Here is a 17,845-nt window from a genome sequence, read left to right as displayed (position 1 = left end):
ATCCGAGAAGCTGGACGGTATGAAGACGGAGTCATCAACTGGTGACATGCAGATGGCCCCACCTTGTTTGCTGAAAATAAAGAGAACTTGAAACACTTGCTCGTGAAAACCAAACAGGAACGTCTGGAATTTGGACCGCACCTGGACCTAGAGAAACAAAAAGTTCTCGCGGGTGGGCCAGCCAGCAAACAACATCCTGATCAATGCAGAAGAGCTGGATGTTGTCGAGGACTGACATTTATTTAGACCCACAATCAATGCCCATGGTCTCTTGGGTCACCTTCTCCTGCGCGTGTGGAAGCTGGACAATGAGCATGGGAGGCGGAAGAAGTGGTGGGATCTTTGAGTTCTGACATCGGTGAGGAGCACGGAAGTAGCGCGGGCTGAGCCGGTCGACGTGGTGAGCAGCACAGGAGAGCAAGCCTATCCCCATCACACCTCCTCAGAACCCGCGACCAGGAGCCATCAGTCCCTGAAGAAGGACGGCATGTTTGGTAACGTAAAAGCTCAGCGTGCGCGCGCGCGCGCACACACACACACACACACACACACACACACACACACACACCGGAAGCTCCTCACTCAGTGAGAGGAGTGGACAGAGGGCTGCAGCGATGGGCTCTAAATGGGCTTGCGGACGCCGGCCCAGGACCAGGCAGTGATCCCTTCCTGATGGGTGGCCGCTGACTAGAAGGTCCCCAGCAGTATCAGTAGCCTTCCTTCACTGAGGAAAGACGGGCCTTTTTCCTCCTGGCAGGAGTGACCAGTTCTGGAAGCCCACCGAGTCACTTGTACTCTGTCCTGGAGGGTCACTCTGAGTCAGCATCGCCTCGGTGGCAGTGAGTTTTTGTCTGTTTTTCGGTCAGCCCTGGTCTTCAAGTCTGCCAGGCTCTTTCCAGCCTCAGCCTCCGCCCAGGCTGTTCTCTCTGTTCGTGTTCTTGGCAAGATGGCCTGTCCCAATCCTTGGGTCTCCATGTAAACCCCACTTCCTCAGAAGGAGCCTCTCTCTCTCTCTCTCTCTCTCTCTCTCTCTCTCTCTCTCTCTCTCTCTCTCTCTCTCTCTCTCTCTCTCTCTCTCTCTCTCGTCTTCTGTTTTGTAAGATGTGAAGCTCCTCTATTGTTGTTGTTGTTGTGGAATTATACACATTGGAGCAGACATCCACTCAACAATGGCTTTGCTTACAGTCTTTGAAGGGTGCATCCTTTTGTCACCCTTCTGGAGGTGAATCCACTGTGCCAACTAAGCTCAAGGGCCCTACCTTACCTTTGTAGTAAAATTCAAGTTGCTGGTGCCAATTCAATCCCATGCTGATGGCTCTTTAAAAGAGCTCACTGCTCAAGGCAAACATTCCCCATTATTCTGTATCTCCAGCCCTGCAGTCTTTCCTTCCTCGGAACCAGTAATTACACTGACTTCCTTTGTAGCTCTCTTTTTCTGCGATAGGGGAGGAACCCGCAGACTGCACAGTTGTACCCCCAGGGCCTACCACGGAGCCCAGCGCACAAAAGATGCTCAAAGAACATTTAGTGAATGAGGGATTACCTCCCCAGGGCCAGCCCTTCTTGGGGGTGGCCACTATCTCCCCACCCCAGAGAGCTGAGTGGGACTTCCCCAGCACTACCTGTAGCTGGCACCTGGGAGGCCCTCACACAAAAGCCCTTTAGGGGCTCCAGCCTGGGTACCTGCACCTGGCAGCTGAGGAGGACTGGCAGTTGAGGAAGAAAATGGAGCTTCCCCAGGCCTGCTGTTTGAACAGCTATTCCGCAGAGATGACAATCAGCGGCTCCCTGGGGCCCCAGGCTAGGGAGGAGCCCTTTCCCACCTTTGTTCCTGGTGCCCAGTCTGCCAGGAGACCAGCTGCTGGGGCAAATCTAGCACATTGGCAGGGGGGGGGGTGGGCTGGGGAACCAGCTTTCTCATCCCCAGCTAACTTCCAGCACCATCCCCCCTATCTGCCCTCCTCTCCTGTGCAGCTAGCTAGCCCAGTGGTCCCCAGTCCCTAGCTCATCTGTCAGGCTGCCCATGTGCAGCCGGGGGAGGGTGAGGGGGTGCCCGGGGCGGGGCTGGATCCCACCTCGCAGCTGATGGAATGACAACCCCAGCACCGCAGCCTCCTGCAGTGTAGGTGGGTGACAGGGAGTGACTAATGTGTGAGCTGTGCTGCTAAAAATTAACCCAGGGAGCCAGCGAGCAAGAGCGAGCGTGTTCAGCGAGGGGGTGGGGGTGGGGGGGTGGGAAGAGGAGCCTGGGATGCTCTTGTGGTCGGTATTCCTGTCCTGCCCACCCTGTCGCCTCTCCACCCACCATTCTTCCGCTCCCCTAGCAGCGCTAGGGGGTGGGAGAAGTTCTGTGTGTGGCCGGCTCCCCACATCCAAGACAGAGGGTCCCCTATACAGGTGTCCTCCCTGTCCCTCCGTCAAGTAACGCCACGGCAGGAGGCGAGTGCCAGACACCTGACAGGTGCAAAGCCCTGGGACAGGGTGGGTGTGGACATGGGATTCATTGCCCGGTGACAGGAGCAAACCAGGCCAGGCCAGGCCTGGGGACTGCTGCTCAGAGCCGCTGCTGTGTGCTTACAGGGTGCTTAGCACATACACACAGGCACCTCCCTCGGGTCTCCTCAGAGCATACCTGGGAACTGGGGATCACCCCCACCCCCATTTCACAGGAGGAAGAGACAGAATCAGAGAAGTCACCTAGCCTGGCTGGTGCCTGCAGGGCCAGGTTTCTCTCAGCTCTGTTGGCTCTGGAGCCTCCACTTGGGAGAGAAGAGAGCTCCCTTCCCGGAGGAGAGTGTGAGGTGATGACCTGGCTGAGGCTCTCAGGCAATGACCTTCGCTGCTGCGGGGAGAGGAGTGAAGTGGAAGGCAGCCAGAAGAAACAGAGAGCAACAGGAGGAGCTCAGGTCCTGGGTGATCCAGGCACCATGAATGTGGGAGTTGCCCAGAGGGTGGTGGGAATAGTCCCCGCCACGGGGTAAGGGTTCTAGGGGGGCACCAAAGAGGCTGGGGGAAGGGCTTTGTCGGCAGAAGATCTGTTAGAGGGGTGCAGTTATAATGGAGGACTGGAGGTTAAAGAGGGGAGGAAGGGGAGCGGGGAGCCCGCGGGGGGCCTGGAGGACCCTGGTTAGGAGGGCGTGCAGGGTTCAGAGAACTGAGAAAGAAAAGGGGGGTAAGGAGAGAACCTCTCCTCCCTCCCCATTAGGCCTGTGTTGCAGTGGGGTGTGGGCGGGGGTGCCACTCCAGTCCAGCGCACAGGAACGCACGAACTGGAGTCACTCGCTGCCCCCACCTCCCCAGGGGTGCAGGGCTAGATTGCAGGCAGCCCCGTTCCAGCCTGGGGGCGCAGCCACCCTTAGCGGGGGTGGGGGTGGAGCTGGGGACTCTGGGGACTGTGGCAGGGAGCGGGGAGGGAAGCAGGTGGCAGAGCCTGGGTGAGTAACTGCCTTCAGCAGCAGCCAGCGCAGCTCGTCGCCTCCGGAAGCCTCACCGACGCCCCCGCCCCACCCGGGACCTTCTCCCCGCGCACGCCGCCCCCACTCGTGACACCGGCGCCCCTGCCCCCTTGACCCCCGCAGTGACGCGGACATGAGATCGGGCTGACCACGCAGCCAGCCTCTCCTCTGGCGCGCACCGCTGTGCTCCTGCACGTAGGGTGGCTGGGTGGGGGTCCATCGCGTGGGGCGTGGGGCGCTGGGCGCGGCCGGGGCAGGCTGGTGGCGTTTAGAGCAGCGTTGCCCTCTGCTGGCAAGTGTCGGGAACTGCGCCGTGGCGGTGTTTTCTCCTCTCTCTGGCCACCTGGACAACTCTGCTGTGGTCACCCCTTTCCCCTCCTTGACCGGACCCCCTGAGGGACACAGGGTATGTAGATGGGGTGTGGTCCCAGGCATGCCACCAGCCACCTGCCTAAGAGTTGCTGTCACTCACTCGAAGGCAGTTTCCCTCCCTGTGAAACTGTTGTCCCCCCACCCCCAATGCAGGAGCGTGAAGAGTCCCCCACAGTGATGCCCACAGAAAGGTCGGAGGTTCCAGTCGACACGGAGGTTCCAGTCGAAACGGAGGCTCTTGGGGAGAAAGCCTGGTGGTCAGCTCCCAGAAAAGCAGCCATTGAAGATGCACGTGGGGGGTGGGAGGGGTGTCTTGTGAGTCTCCACTGACTACCTGGTGACTGATAAAGAAAGAAGCAGGCTAAAAGAGGTCACCCCGATAATAGAAGGCACCATCACCTGCTTGGCAGGGGTCTTGCTCCCAGCCCTTGACCCCAGTGGAGGGAAAAGCAGGCTGCACCCCCCTGGGTTCATCACATGCCAATGTATTGCTTCTCAGCATCCTTTCTTCACATATACGCAAATCTAGTGGCGACCACGCCTCCAAGCAGAGGACCGGAAAAGCCAGAATCCAGAGCCTTGGGGCCCTTCTGCTTCGCAAGCTGCTCCTGGGAGGTCGTGCAGAGATCCCTTTTGGCCCCAGGATTCCACGTGCGGGGGTGAAGTGCTCTGAGGTGCCTGTGTAAACCTGAAACTTCTATCTTTCATAAAATTCACTTGGATCACAAGGAGAAAAAAAAAAGATCTGGTGACGATTATTGCTTACCAGGTGGACTGTAAGGTCACTAGTTTGAAACCACCAGCTACTCCAAGGGAGAACGGTGGGGCTTTCTATTCCTGCAAAGAGCTGCAGCCTTGGAAACCCACAGGGGCAGCTCTACCTTGTTTTAGAGGGCTGCTATGAGTCAGAATGGACCGGATGGCAGGGGCTGTTTTTGGAAACATAAACATGTATTTTAAAGCGATCATGGCCATATGCCACATGTTGCTTTCCAAAACCAAACTCCAAATCCTCTGCCGTGGAGCCTGTAGCGACTGTTCTGGGAGCAGACAGCCTCCTCTTTCTCCCCACAGCGGCTGGTGGGTTTGAACTTCCCCCTTAAAACACTGGAGTAGGCAAGCCTGAATTCAAGTCCTGGCATGTCCACTTTCTATTTCTGTCCTCAGGTAAGCCACCTCCCCCCTGCCAAGCTCTCAGGAGCAAAAGGGTAAAAGACCAGGGATGCCCACCATCTCACGGATTGGAGGTAGAGCCCTGTTCTCAAGCAAGGAAGTAGTGACAAGTTCCCTGACTTTGTTAGGCTTGGTATCTTTTGCAGATGACTGTTCTTCAGTTAAGGACCCCGCTGGCTCAAGGGTTCAGCACCGGTCTACGAACTGAAAGGTTAGTGGTTCGAACCCACCGCGTGATCCTCTGGGAGGAAACCTTAGTAGTCTGGTCCCATGAAGAACACGCTATGGGTGGTTCCACACTGAACATGGGGCCACCGGGAGACAGAAACAGGGCACCTGCCACCCCCGTTCCTCCACTGAGGCTCTCGGGGAGCGTATCCTGAGGGTAAGGTGGGGGGCAGAGCCTGAGCCTTCATTCTGGGTCCACTCTTTCTCAGCTACCCGGCCTCATTAGTCCCCATCTCAGGGCCTCTCTGATCTTCCCCTCTGGCAAGGCCTTTTCCTCAGCTGCTCACAGAGCTACACCGTCCCCAGGTGCTTTGGAGGATGGCTGCCCCCACTCCACAGGCCTGCCCCGCTTCCTCGGTGTTGTTCTATGTTTGTTGTCGGCCCACAGACAATGCTGCCTGTGGTTAATGTGCCTGGCTGCTCATGGAAAGGTTCACAGTTTGAGTCCTCAGGAGGAACCCCTGGCAATCCACATACTTCCGAAAACTCCAGTCCTTGAAATCCCCGGGGCACAGTTTACTCTTCCACAGATAGAGTCCCCGCAGTGAGTCAGTTGCCTCCATGGTAACGGGTTTTTTTTTTACAGCGGAAGGAACCGGAGCTCAGACAGGCTAAACAAACCTGCGCATCACGGCAACTGAGATGCAAATGCCAACTGCAGGTCTGTGTGGGCCCGGGCAGGTGGCTGAGCCTCGGCCTCTCGCTCCCGCAGTGGGGAAGAAGCTACTGGCAGGTGCTCCTGTCTCAGCCAGAAGTGGTATGGTGCCTGCCCTAGGGAGGCTGCTGCTGAGATCAGCTGCGGCACATGGGCCCCTCCTCTCCACAGGGGTTTCTTGGCTGTGATCTTACAGAACTGGATTGCCAGGTGTGTTAGACCTGGTTGGCTAGAGAAACAAATCCAGAGACATTCATATGTGGGTAAGAGAGAACTTTATATCAAGAAGTAAGTATGCATCAATCAAACATCCCAGCCCAGTCCAGATCAAGCCTGTAAGTCTGATGTTAGCCCATAAGCCCAGTATTATTAGCCCATGATTCCTCTTCAGACTCACACAGCACATGTAATGATGCCAAATGAAGGAAGATCGCAGGCTGGTGGGTGGAAAGTCCTGTGGATCCAGTGGCGGTGGACGCATCTCCAGGGCCCTGGTTGCCATCAGTGTGGCTTCATGTGGCTTGTCAACAGGAAGGTGAAGCAGAGAGAGAGGGTGTCCTCCCTCCAGGGAGGAAGAGCAGCATCTGAAGGTCACGCTCATAAAGAGGCATCAGACTGTGACCTGACTGATAGACTAGATTCCACCCCTTCATTCTTAATATCCTCAAGTTGACACGAGATGGTGTAACTATCACACCAGGCCTTTCTTCTGTGCCACCACTGGGTGAATTCAAAATGCCAACTGACAGTGACTTGTTGCTGTTGCTGCTAGATGCCCGTGAGTCAATTGTTGACTTATGGAGCCCCGTGTGACCCAGTAGAATGGTCCCAAAGGGGTTTTCTAGTCTGTACATTTCACAGGAGTGGATTACAGGTGTTTCTCCAGTAAAGGGGCTACATGGCCTCCAACCATCGACTTTTAGTTTGTAAGCGAGCGCTGGACTGGTGGCATTAGCCCTCCCTAGCCACTTAGCCTGCTTTATTTTTCCTCATAGCACATCTCATGACATGGGAGTTTTGTGTTTTTATCTGTAATCCCCAACTACCACCAAAAAGTATCTCCATGGACAGTAGGGACTGTCCAGCCCTACTCGATGCTCACCCTCATGAAGAGACCAGTCGCCAAAGATAAGCGTGCTATAGCAAAGTATGGTAACTGTGCCCAGCTATCAGAAGAGCATCTGGGGTCTTAAAAGTTTGTCTTTAAATAGTCAGCCATCTAAGTGAAGCTTCAACGACATGGGAGAAAGATACAAGCCGGTGTGATCCAAGGATTGTAAAGAATAAAATCCAAATCCAAGGGAGGGAATGGTATCAGAGCTTAAATTTTGGATCCCAGTTTGCAGGAGGCTGTGGATGGCAGTGGGAGCCCCAGATCCATCTGTAGAATCCACACATGGAACCTCCTCTGACCGTCCTCAGGGGATGTGAACGGACTTGCTATCAGAGAGCACTGCAAAGTTGCATTGTGGCAGCTACAATAAGGTTAAAACGTAACCCCTTATCATTTGATCTCCCTTTTGACCCATTTTAAAGTTGTTTCAGTTTTTAATATTTCTGCTTTCGTTTTTATTGAGGTTTTTCTGTATTTTGTCTTATCATTGTTGTTTTTTTCTTGCTTCCTGTTTCTGTTTTGTATGATTTTCTGTATCTGAAATCCAAGACAGGTCAATCTTTGGAGGCAGTAACTGGATTAATCATTACGTGGGGAGATGGCAGAGATGGGGGAAATAGGGAGCTAACAACAAGGAATATTAGAAAGAAGAAAATATTCTGAAACTGATTGTAGTGATGATTGCTCAACTCTTCTTAGTATGGTTTAAAAAATTAAATGGTAAGATACGTGACTTATATGCCAATAAAACTATTTTTAAAAAGTAGGGCAGCTTGGGACTTGTTCCACCTCTATGTGGCGCTGTGGCCTAGGCCGTGGGTTGCAAACTGCAAGGTCATGGGTCCCAAATCCCTGGCAGCTTCCTGTCAGCTCCTGTCGCTATGTACTGTCTTGGGTTCCCTCTATGGGTCACCCTGAGTTGGAAGCTGCAGTTGGTAGTGAGTTTGGCTTTTCAGTGGTCCCTAGAAGAGTGCCTAGCACACAGTATGTGTTCCGTAGATTTTTGTGTAAATACGGACCATTTTCTTTTCCTAAGACGCCCTGTATTTTGGTCCCAGCATGCTCTTTTCCAAAAGGCCGGGGCCGATGGACTGCTAATTGCTAGGTCAGAGGTTCAAACTCACCAGCCACTCTGTGGGAGAAAGATTAGCCTACTGCGCTCTGGAACCCGTACACAGGGTCTCTGGAATCAGGACTAAGGTGTGCCCTGCCTAGCCCAAGGCATTTTCCTTTGCCTCGTGAGCATGTGAAAGGTGGACACTGACTAAGGAAAACTGAAGAAGAATTGATACAAACAAGCCTGTATTAGGAAAAATAGGGCCATGTTGTTAGGAGAGACCAGTCCCTGGATTGGTAAAGGGGAGGGACCTCCTCGGTGGAGACGTCGGTAAGGGTCCTGGGGGGCCGGAGGTGTTATTGAGTGGAAAATAGGTTCACACATAGGAACAATGAGTGCCAGACTAGGCAGTGTTTTGTTCTGTTGTGCATAGGGTCGCTATGAGTCAGAACTGACTGACTGGCAAACCAAGACGTCTAGAAAGAGCCTTAATCCACTCCCTGGCAGTGAAAGTTTGGTGGATATAAATTTTGGGGTGTGTGTGTGGGGTGGGGTGGGGGTGTGTGTCTGGGTAAGATGCAGCAGTGCCCCTGGTGTCCAGTAGAGGGAACCACCAGCCAGCACTTTGGGATCTCCTGGCTTAGTGCTGGGCCGGGAGATATTTATAAAGGTCCAGGCCGTTCCGCGGGCTCTGCGGGCCGCTCTCACGGCCGAGACCGGAACTGGAGGCCCCCTGTGCTAATCTGTCCTGGCAGTGCGGAGCTGGCACGCCTTGGCCGCATCCCCGCGCAGCGTGCTCTGGTGCTGAGGTCGGAATACCCAGCCCGGTGTCTCAGACACACCCCCTAGCAGCTGATGCCTCTGGACCGATCACACCCTGTCCAGGGCGAGGCTGGGCACTGGGAGGGCACGGACCATGGGCATGCACTTCGCTGCCCGCTCACGTGTCCGCTGGGAGGCCCACACAGCGGCCTGCGATGCTTTGTGAATGTGAACAGAAACACATAGCATTTCTACACACCTAGCGCCCGGATGGCTCCGTGGGTTACAAATTGAGGTGCTCACAGCAAGGTCAGCGGTTCAGCCCACCAACCCACTCCAAGGGAGAAAGAGGAAGCTGTGTGCCCCTTAAAGGTTGTAAAGTCTCTGACATCCCAAAGGGCAGCTCCACTCTGACCGACAGGGCCGCTAGGAATCGACTCCTTGGCTGTGGGTTGTGGTGAGGTTCTTTGCCCTGGTGGCACAATGGTTAAGTATTCTGTTGCTAACCCAAAGGAGGGTAGGTAGAACCTACTCCTGGCCCCCTTTTTCCCTGCTTTCTCTGCTCTGCTCCAGAGGAAAGTGGCGGGCTGCTTCAGTTAAGATTCCAGCCCAGGATCTGCTAGGGACGCTCTACTCCCTCCTTAAGGGCCTCGACAAGTCAGAACCAACTGCTGGCCGAGGATTTGGTTTGGTTATTGGTAGTGACAGCAGGTTGAGGACAAAAGAGCAGAGATTAGGTGGCACTAACAGAATTGCAAGACTAAATGTGGATTTATGAAGGGGATTAAGATAGCAATGCAGAAAGAAGTTAAAAATAACAACTACTTAAACTAAGAGCTTCTTAGGAGCCAGGACTGAGGAAAAGTGATCTCCAAATATCGTCTAATTATAGCCAACGCCTCCCCGAGGCTGACCCTGCGCACCGGGCGCTGCGTGCAGGAAACGCGCCCGATCCTTCCAACAACAGGGAGAGCGCCCCCATTCTGCCCAGGAGGGAAGTACGGAGGTATGCAGAGATGGCACAAATCTCCCAAAGCCGCAGACAGAGCAGGATGCAAACCGTGGCTGCCTCCCAGGATACGTTATTTTCCCTGGAGGGAAAATTAACATGACAAGCCCAAGCCGGTTGCCTTTCTCTGATCGAAAGGAAAATGAATAAACATAGCTTTTCTCTCTCTCTCAGGACTCCTGGTAGCGCTGTTGGGTTAAGCATAGGATGGCTAGCCTCAGTGTTGGCAGTTCAAACCCACTAGTTGCTCTGAGGCAGAAAGATGAGACTGTCAACTTTTGTAATGAGTTACAGTCTCTGAACCCCTATAAGGGGTGGCTAAGACTCAGAATTGACTCGATGGCAGTGAGCTATAAATGAATAAGTAAACAGACGTGTGTGTGTGTGTGTGTGTGTGTGTGTGTTACGGAGCTCTGGTGGGGTGGTGGTTATGTGTTGGGCTACTTACTGCAAGGTCCAAATTCAAAACCACCATCTGCTCCACAGGAGAAAGATGGGGCTCGGAGCAGTCTACCCTGCCCTATGGGATGGCATTTATATATATACAGTTTTCCCCAGCTGGTTCCAGCCTGTGGAGACCCCATGTTTAGAGAGCACGGTGCTGTAGGTGGGTCTGACCATTGCGACCAGATCACCAGGCCTTTCTGGAAGCAGGTTCTCCAGCCAGGTGCCTCTGGGTAGGTTTGAACTGTCAACCTTTCCGTTAGTAGTTGAACACTTCACCATTCACCGTCTTCCAGCTTCCGGTGCAGGGCACTTAGTGCAGTTCCACAGGGTGCAAGCCACCATTGCACTCTAGTTAGAAACTGTGCAGGCTCTTGGAAGTGTGTCCTTAACCCCTCAGTCTCCATCACGAAGCCCAGGAAAGAGCAGACCCACTTCCCAGATTAGAAGCAGAGGCTTCTCCCACTTACAAAGCCTGCACAAGCCACACTGGGGGTAAGCGCAGCTGAGGCTAGCTTAGTGAGACCAAGCTGTCCCTCACAGGCCCCTGGGGAGTCAGGAAAGGGACTGCAGACACAGCCCCAGGGCTCTAGGTGGTGGTGGGGGTAGGGGAGCAGGCATACCTTCCTCTGCCTCTGAAGGAGCGCAGTCACAGGGTGGAATGCATTGAGTGGGGGCTGCTTGCTGACTCCAGCTTCATGGAAGGAAAGGGGCCAGATGCTGGTGGGTAGGGCTGAGAGGGAGGAAATGACAAATGCACTCAGAGGTACCAGCTTGTCCACAGTGATCCTACCCAGGACTGTGGGCGCGTCCCCCCCACCCCAGTTCTGCAGGGAGAACCAGGGCTCTGGGGGACTGGCCCAATAATGTGTGGTGTGTGGTGTGTGGTGGTGGTAGGGGGGAAGCCCTCCCGTGTCACAAGTCTCCTCCCGCCCAGGCCCGGGCTCCCAGCCTGTTACTTGAGCTCCTCCTTAGCAGGAGCTGTGGATGGCTGTGTCTGTGACTGGCTGGGCCTGGGGCATCAGCTGACCGCCCCATGTTCCTGAAGTGACCTGCCACCCGCCTGCCAGCAGCTCTGGTTACCCAGACCTCCCTGGGAGGTGGCCCTGCCTGGCCAGCAAGAGATGGTTCCAGAAGGACTCTGTGTCTGGACATTTATGGTGTGAGTGCCGGAGGAACTGTCCACTCAGGAGCCTGAGCCCCGGGTGCTCGTGGGCACCCAGTGCCCACTGGACAGCCGCACATGAGGCTGGGAGCCAGAGGTCTTGCCCACACAGTGGGTTGGGACTCTTACAGCCAGCAGCTGAGGCTCTGCCCTGGTGGGTCATGGCCTAGAGGATCCCAGGTAGAGTGGAAGTGAGGGGCCTAAGCCCTTGGTGCGAGGGTGGGGAGAAGAGGGAAGGGGGTGCTGGCAGGGGCAGAGGGGCAGGGCTGCATGGGACTCCCAACCCGCTCCTCACGGCGGCTCACAGTCCTGCACCCATGGCCCCTGGAGACAGACGGTGCCACCCACGCTGACGCCCACCAGAGAAGGCAGAGCCACATGTCTCCTCCCCAGAGATAAGGCACACCCACACCTGTACTCTTGAGAGCCCCGTGGCCTCACCGTCCAGACCCTGGGATGGGCGTGGGGGTGGTCCCCACATGAGTCTGATGGTGTTTAATGTCACAGTTCTGTATGCTTAGCCCTTAAAACAATTTGTGTGTGTGTGCGTGTGCTTATCTTGTTAATCATACACGTCTTATCTGAAAATGGCAGCTCTGCATACTAATGAATATTGTTACATATAAGGAATAGGATACAGCAGATCATTAGCACAGTATCTGTTAAACTGATGTAGACATGAGCCACCCCCAAGCAATGCTGGAGGAGCGAGAAAAGGAGGGAGAGTCAATTGAAAAAACACACACACTTTGGACAGGGAGGTGGGGGGACAACAGAGAAAGTACCATAAAACAAATAGAGGGAAAATATAGTGGGGTACAATAAAATAGAAATGCGCTAAGATAGGTGTGGTAAGCCTTGTGATTTATGGTTGCCCCGACTCTGTACCTTTAAGATACCCGGATTCAAACCCAAACCAACCCAAATCCATTGCAGGCGAGTGGATTCCGGCTCCTGGCAACCCCACGGGTCACTGGGCAGAACGGTTCCAGAGGGTTTATCCCAGCTGTGATCTCTTTTGTTTGCTTGTTTAGGTTATTTTATTGTTGTGGAGAACATACACAGAAACACAGACACCCATTCAACAGTTCCTATATACACAATTCCATGACTCTGGTCACAGCCCACGAGTTGTGTACCCTCCCCCATGAACATACACCGCACTGCCCGAAGGCTCCTATCTAATCTTGTGTGTTGCTGTGCTTGGTTTGATCCTGAACGGATAGTTCTTTCACTCTCCTGAATCTTTCAGGCAGGAAGCCTGGTGGCACTGTCATTTTTGTGCACTGAGGAAGAAGAGGCAGTCTGCCCTCGTAAAGAGGACAGCCTTGTCCCCTTTGTGGGACCGCTCTGCGCCGTCCCATAGAGTCACTCAGAATTGGAATTGACTCAGTGGCAAAAGGGTCAGTATAGTATCTCTGTGTCTCATTTCTTTCCGTCTTTCACTGTGGAGGCTGTCAGGAAGCTGGAACCTGCTTACCCCAGGAAGCTGAGGCCCTCTGACAGTCAGGAACCCCCAAATTGGGAGTGTGGGGGCATTTTTCAGAGAGCAATGGAAGGTTGGTGAGCTGTTCTGGATTCCCGGTGACAGATTGGCCCTCTCCCATGATTGGGGGTGGGTATACACACACACACACACACACACACACTCCCCCTCTTTTCTTGGTACTCAGATGTGGGGGCACGAATCCCTCCCAAATTTCTGCCACTCTGTTCCGCTCCCCGGAAGGCCTGCCTGTGCTGAGGCGGTGCCCACGCTTTTGCCACCCTCCTCCTCGTGTGCTTCCTGGTATCCACGCAGAGTTCTGCGTCTATGTTCAGAGGCACAAGGAAGACGGACCCCAAAGGAGCTTCCCTCCTCCCCTTCCCCCAAACCTGTTTGAGGAGTGGCTTGGCCACCTCTGGTGCCCTGCTACCTGCCTGAGGCCCAGAGGGTGCTCTCCCCCGGGAGTTGTCACTGGTAACAAGAGTTGGCTGGGCTGGCGAGAGCCAGAGGAGTGGTGTCGCTTGGCAACAGGGACAGCACACAAGACCCAGCTAATCCAGGCTGTCGGGCCAGCTGGGCAGGCCTTCCACAGCTGGCCAGCAAGGACTCCCAGAGACAAATGGCTAGAGCTGTCCGTCTCTCTCCACCCCAGTAAACCCATGTTCTAGCCTGGCCAAGGGGAAGGAATCAGTTCTCTCCTCCTTGTCCTCCCTGTGCCTCTGTCCTTTTGCAAATCCTGGCTCCTTTCATATCACTTGAAGCAACCTCCCTACCACCCCAGAGCTACAGGGCTCCTGGTTCTGTCCCAGCCGGGAAGGGCAGGGCCAGTCACCTCACCTGTGGACCGCAGATGTCTCTACAGGAGGACAGACTTTGAGATCATCTGGATACAAGGCCAGGTCCCCAGACTTCTCAGATGTGTGACATGGGACAAGTTCCCCAACCTCTTGGTGCCTCAGTGGATCTTCAGGCCAACACTAATACCCATCTTAAAGGGTCGTTGACAGAAAACAGACCACGCAAGGGCAGGGCTTACAGTGGAGTTTACGGAAAAAGTCATGCATAACCTAGCCCAAGGCTCCCCTTTCAGCTTCATGCCCTTTCCCCCTTAATCCCGGGACTCCCTTCCATTATCTTATCCTGCTGATGCAATGAACGAAGCAGTTTCCCACTTCGAAGCTTCCCCACATACTGTTCCCTCTCCCTAGAACACTTGCCCTTTCTCCCCTCCTCCCCCACGTAGCAAACCCTACTTGTGTCCTCTGTCCTCAGTCACCCCTTGCTTTCCCTGGCCTTCCACCCACGCTGTGACAGCTTCGGTGAACTAGCTCGCTGATTGGGTGTACCATTAGTCTCCCCAACTGACTGGGTTTCAGTCAGCACAGGGCCAGCAGGTTGCGTGTCTCACTGCTGCGTCCCAGAGGGAGCGTTGGCCTGTGTGTTCTCCGAATCCAGTTCCGATTTCTGTGTGTCTCTCTCGGTTCCAAGTTGACCTCAATCATTTTTGCACCACTTCTCGATTCATTGCATACTCAAGCAACGAGCTCTAACTGGAAAGACCGCACTCGCCCTTCATTACACTCCGGTTCTCCCCGGGGCGGGCTCGACCAGCTCGGGAACGGCAAGTCCCCAACCAGCCCCGGAGGCTTCTCGGGACCCCGCTCTTCCTCGTTTCGGAACGCCCCCCTCTTCGTCACGACGTCTATTTGCATGCATCGAGCCCCGGAGGGAAGGCTCCCTGCCTAATTTGCATGCTACCGTGCCATTGGTTCTCAGAGTGGCTCGGCAGCCAATGCCCTGCGGCGGCGTTGACGGAGCCGCCGGGTGATGTAATGGAATCCTGGCTGGACGCGGCGCGGGCTCCCTCCGGGAGGAGCGGCTCCCCCTGGCCGCACCCGGCCGGCCCCGCCAGCCACCCCCCGGGAGGGAGCGTGGCGTGCGGCACGGCGGAGCCTGCGGCCCGCGGCGTGGCCCTGCCCTGCGCCTTCCGGCCCAGAGGTGCGGCCCGGCCTCCCCAGCGCACCCTCCGACGTGCAAAGCCGTCTGGAAGCGGACACCGGTGGATTACAAAACCGCGCTGGGAGTGGTAGTTCCGGCCTCACGTCGTCAGGCACGCAGCCTGGCACGTTTGCATTTGTTGACAGCAAGCATGTTTCATTTTGTAATTAAAAAAAAAAAAAAGGAAGCTCTCTCTTTTTTAAAATAAAGATCTCTGGCTTAGATTGGAGGGTTGGTGGGGCGGGCGGGGGTCGGGGGTGGCGGCCGGGATCTCGCCATGAATTCCAGCCCCACTGCTCCTGCAATCAGTGCCTTCGGTCTCACTCTTAAGCTGTCCCCGACTGCCTGCCTTGGCAACCACTCCATCTGGGCCGTGCCCTGCCTCTGTGCCCTCATTTTTCTGCCCTTTAGTTGCTCTCGAATGTGGGAAGCTCACGGAGACCCCCCTCATGATAAGGAGGGGAACCTTGAAGGGAAATACCCTCCACAGCCCCTCTGCTCTGTGGGGCAGGGCCTGGGAAGAAGACTCCCTTTTGCTCCTCCCTGCTGCAGTGGAAGGGCCTGGGTGGAGCAGGGTATCTCCCTGACTAGGTGCAGTTGGACCAAGGGGTTGTGTACCATCTCATTGGAGAGGGATGGGGCAAATGGGAGAGACCAGGTTAACCACAATGCCACGAGGGCTCCCTTCAGGAACCAGCACACAGCCCACATGGCAGATGGGGAAGCTGAGGGAGGGAAGCTGCCTGCAGAGCTCGAAGGTAGGACAGGCTAGTGCTGGTCCATATTCTGGAAGAGTCTGTGGGGGAGGTGCTGCAGCAGAAAGCTGGCTCCTCCTTGTCCGACGGAAAGGCGAGGAACCAGAAGGGCATGAACATAGCATCTGTCTGAAGAGCTGGCATCGCAGTGGAATCTGGAGGGCTGGTCTTGAGAGGCCACCTTGGCATGGGAAGGTAGAAGATAGGGAAGAAGAAAACCCACCTCCATCAAGAGTCAAATCTGATGCCCAGTGACTTCATAGGACAGAGTGGAACTGCCCCTTCAGATTTCCAAGGCTGTACTTCTTTACAGGAGCAGAAAACCTCATCATTCTCCAGAGGAAAGGCTGGGTGAGGGGTCTGGCTTTCTATCCTGGGTCCTGCAGCCCACAGCTCTCTGTCTTGCTCCTTACTATCTGTGAGATTTTGGGCAACCTTTCTCCACTGTGATATGCAAGGTACAAAGGAACATGAGGGTGGGTAGAAAGAGGACTGGTTTGGGAGTTCTAAGGTCTGGGTTGTGGTCCTGGCTTGGTCACCGCCTGGCTGAGAGAAACCAGTGGCTAGGGAGTCAGTGCTGACCCGTGGGGATCGCACGTGTGTCAGAGTAGTGCCGTGCTCCACAGAGGTTTCAGGGGCAGCTTTTTCTGAACTAGATCTCCAGACCTTTCTTCGTCCACCCCCTGGTTGGGCTTGAGCCTCCAGCCTTTGGGTTAGTAGCTGAGCCCATTAACCATTTGTACCAGCCAGGATTTGAGATGATGACAAGGGGCTGGAATGACATCAGTAATGACACTAAGCCATGGCATAACCCCTCTGCCCACAGCTCCCTTGCACAAACACGGCAGCTGGGGAAAGCCTCCTCTACAGAATAGTGGATCTGCCTCCTTGAGGCATGCTTTGTGCCCACTATCGATGACAACTCTGCAAGATGTGTATGCGATCACTTGTGTTTCAGATGAGCAACCCAGTGAGAGCCAATGAATTTCTGGAAGCCACAAGGCTGGGGAGGGTTGGAACAGTGTCCAACCTCAGCCTAAGCTCCTCTCCCCACCTCAGGACCTACACAGGTTGTGTGTCCCAGCTGGCCACGTTTTAATATATGTTTGATTTGATTTGATTTGGGGGAGGGGAAGTTTATCATAAAGGCAAGTTGTACTAAAGTATTTATAGAAGGGAGAGACCTCTGTGGGCTGGAAACGTTCATGGAAAAGCTGGTAACGGAGCCCGTTTTAAATTTTATTTTATTTTTCCCTTCCTGTCCAAATACATGCATTGCTCCCACACAGGCAGTTATTTCAAAATGCGTTTCAAAAGTTAGACTTCTGGGAACAAGAAAAAGACTGGGGTGGGTGGTGTCTTAGGAAACCCATCAGGCAGCAGCTGCTGAAGTAGGACATAGGAAGAAGGGTCCTGGGTGGTGGGTGGGCGGGGTGGGGGGGCTAGAGGAAGAGCTGGTCCCCTCGCTTGCTTCACTGTCTGTTTCAGAGCCTCTGTTTCTTTACCCTGCACACTGGCTTCACACTTGAATCAGGGCAGGGAGGGGAGGTGGGAGTGAAAGGCAAAGGTTGGGAGGAGGTGATTTTGGACCAACCAGAGATTTGAGGATTCTTATGAGGCATTGAGAGAAGGAGCCTTCTTGAGTATAGCAGGGGTTTTAGGATTGGTCCAGAAAAGGGTTTGTGGGGGTGGACAAGGGGGTGGGGAGAGGAATGTGGTCTCTGGAATGAAGACTGAGTGGGGTGGAGGGCCTCCTTCGGAGAGTGCAGATGATGAGATTCTTGGCAGAGTGGGGGCACGGGAGCTGGGTATCAGTGTTTAAGCTTATAATTTAAGGCAACTCCAAAAAATGAGTGGCTGCTTGACTGGCAGCTCAGAGCACAGGCCTGTGTCTTTTCAGAGGCCTTGCTGCCGGGCACTACAGGAGCAGAAACTCTAGCCTCCAGCCCCCCAGCTAGACCCGGCCCCAACTGCTCCAGCCGCCCCTGGGGGAGGGGGGTGGGTGAAGGATTTAACTCAGTCCAGGCTTGTCCTTCCATTCCCAAAGAATGCCCCAGTCCGGGGAAGGGAACTCTTACAAGTACCTCCACCTCCCGGGGAAGCCAGGGGCTTGGGACTGGTCAGAGGAGGAGGTGGGAGGAGGGGGATGTCCTTGGGCCTTCCTGGCCAGTG

The sequence above is a fragment of the Tenrec ecaudatus genome, chromosome 6 (genome assembly GCF_050624435.1).
Source record: "Tenrec ecaudatus isolate mTenEca1 chromosome 6, mTenEca1.hap1, whole genome shotgun sequence".
In the NCBI taxonomy this organism is placed as follows: domain Eukaryota; kingdom Metazoa; phylum Chordata; class Mammalia; order Afrosoricida; family Tenrecidae; genus Tenrec; species Tenrec ecaudatus.
Note: the sequence above shows the minus strand (reverse complement) of the source record.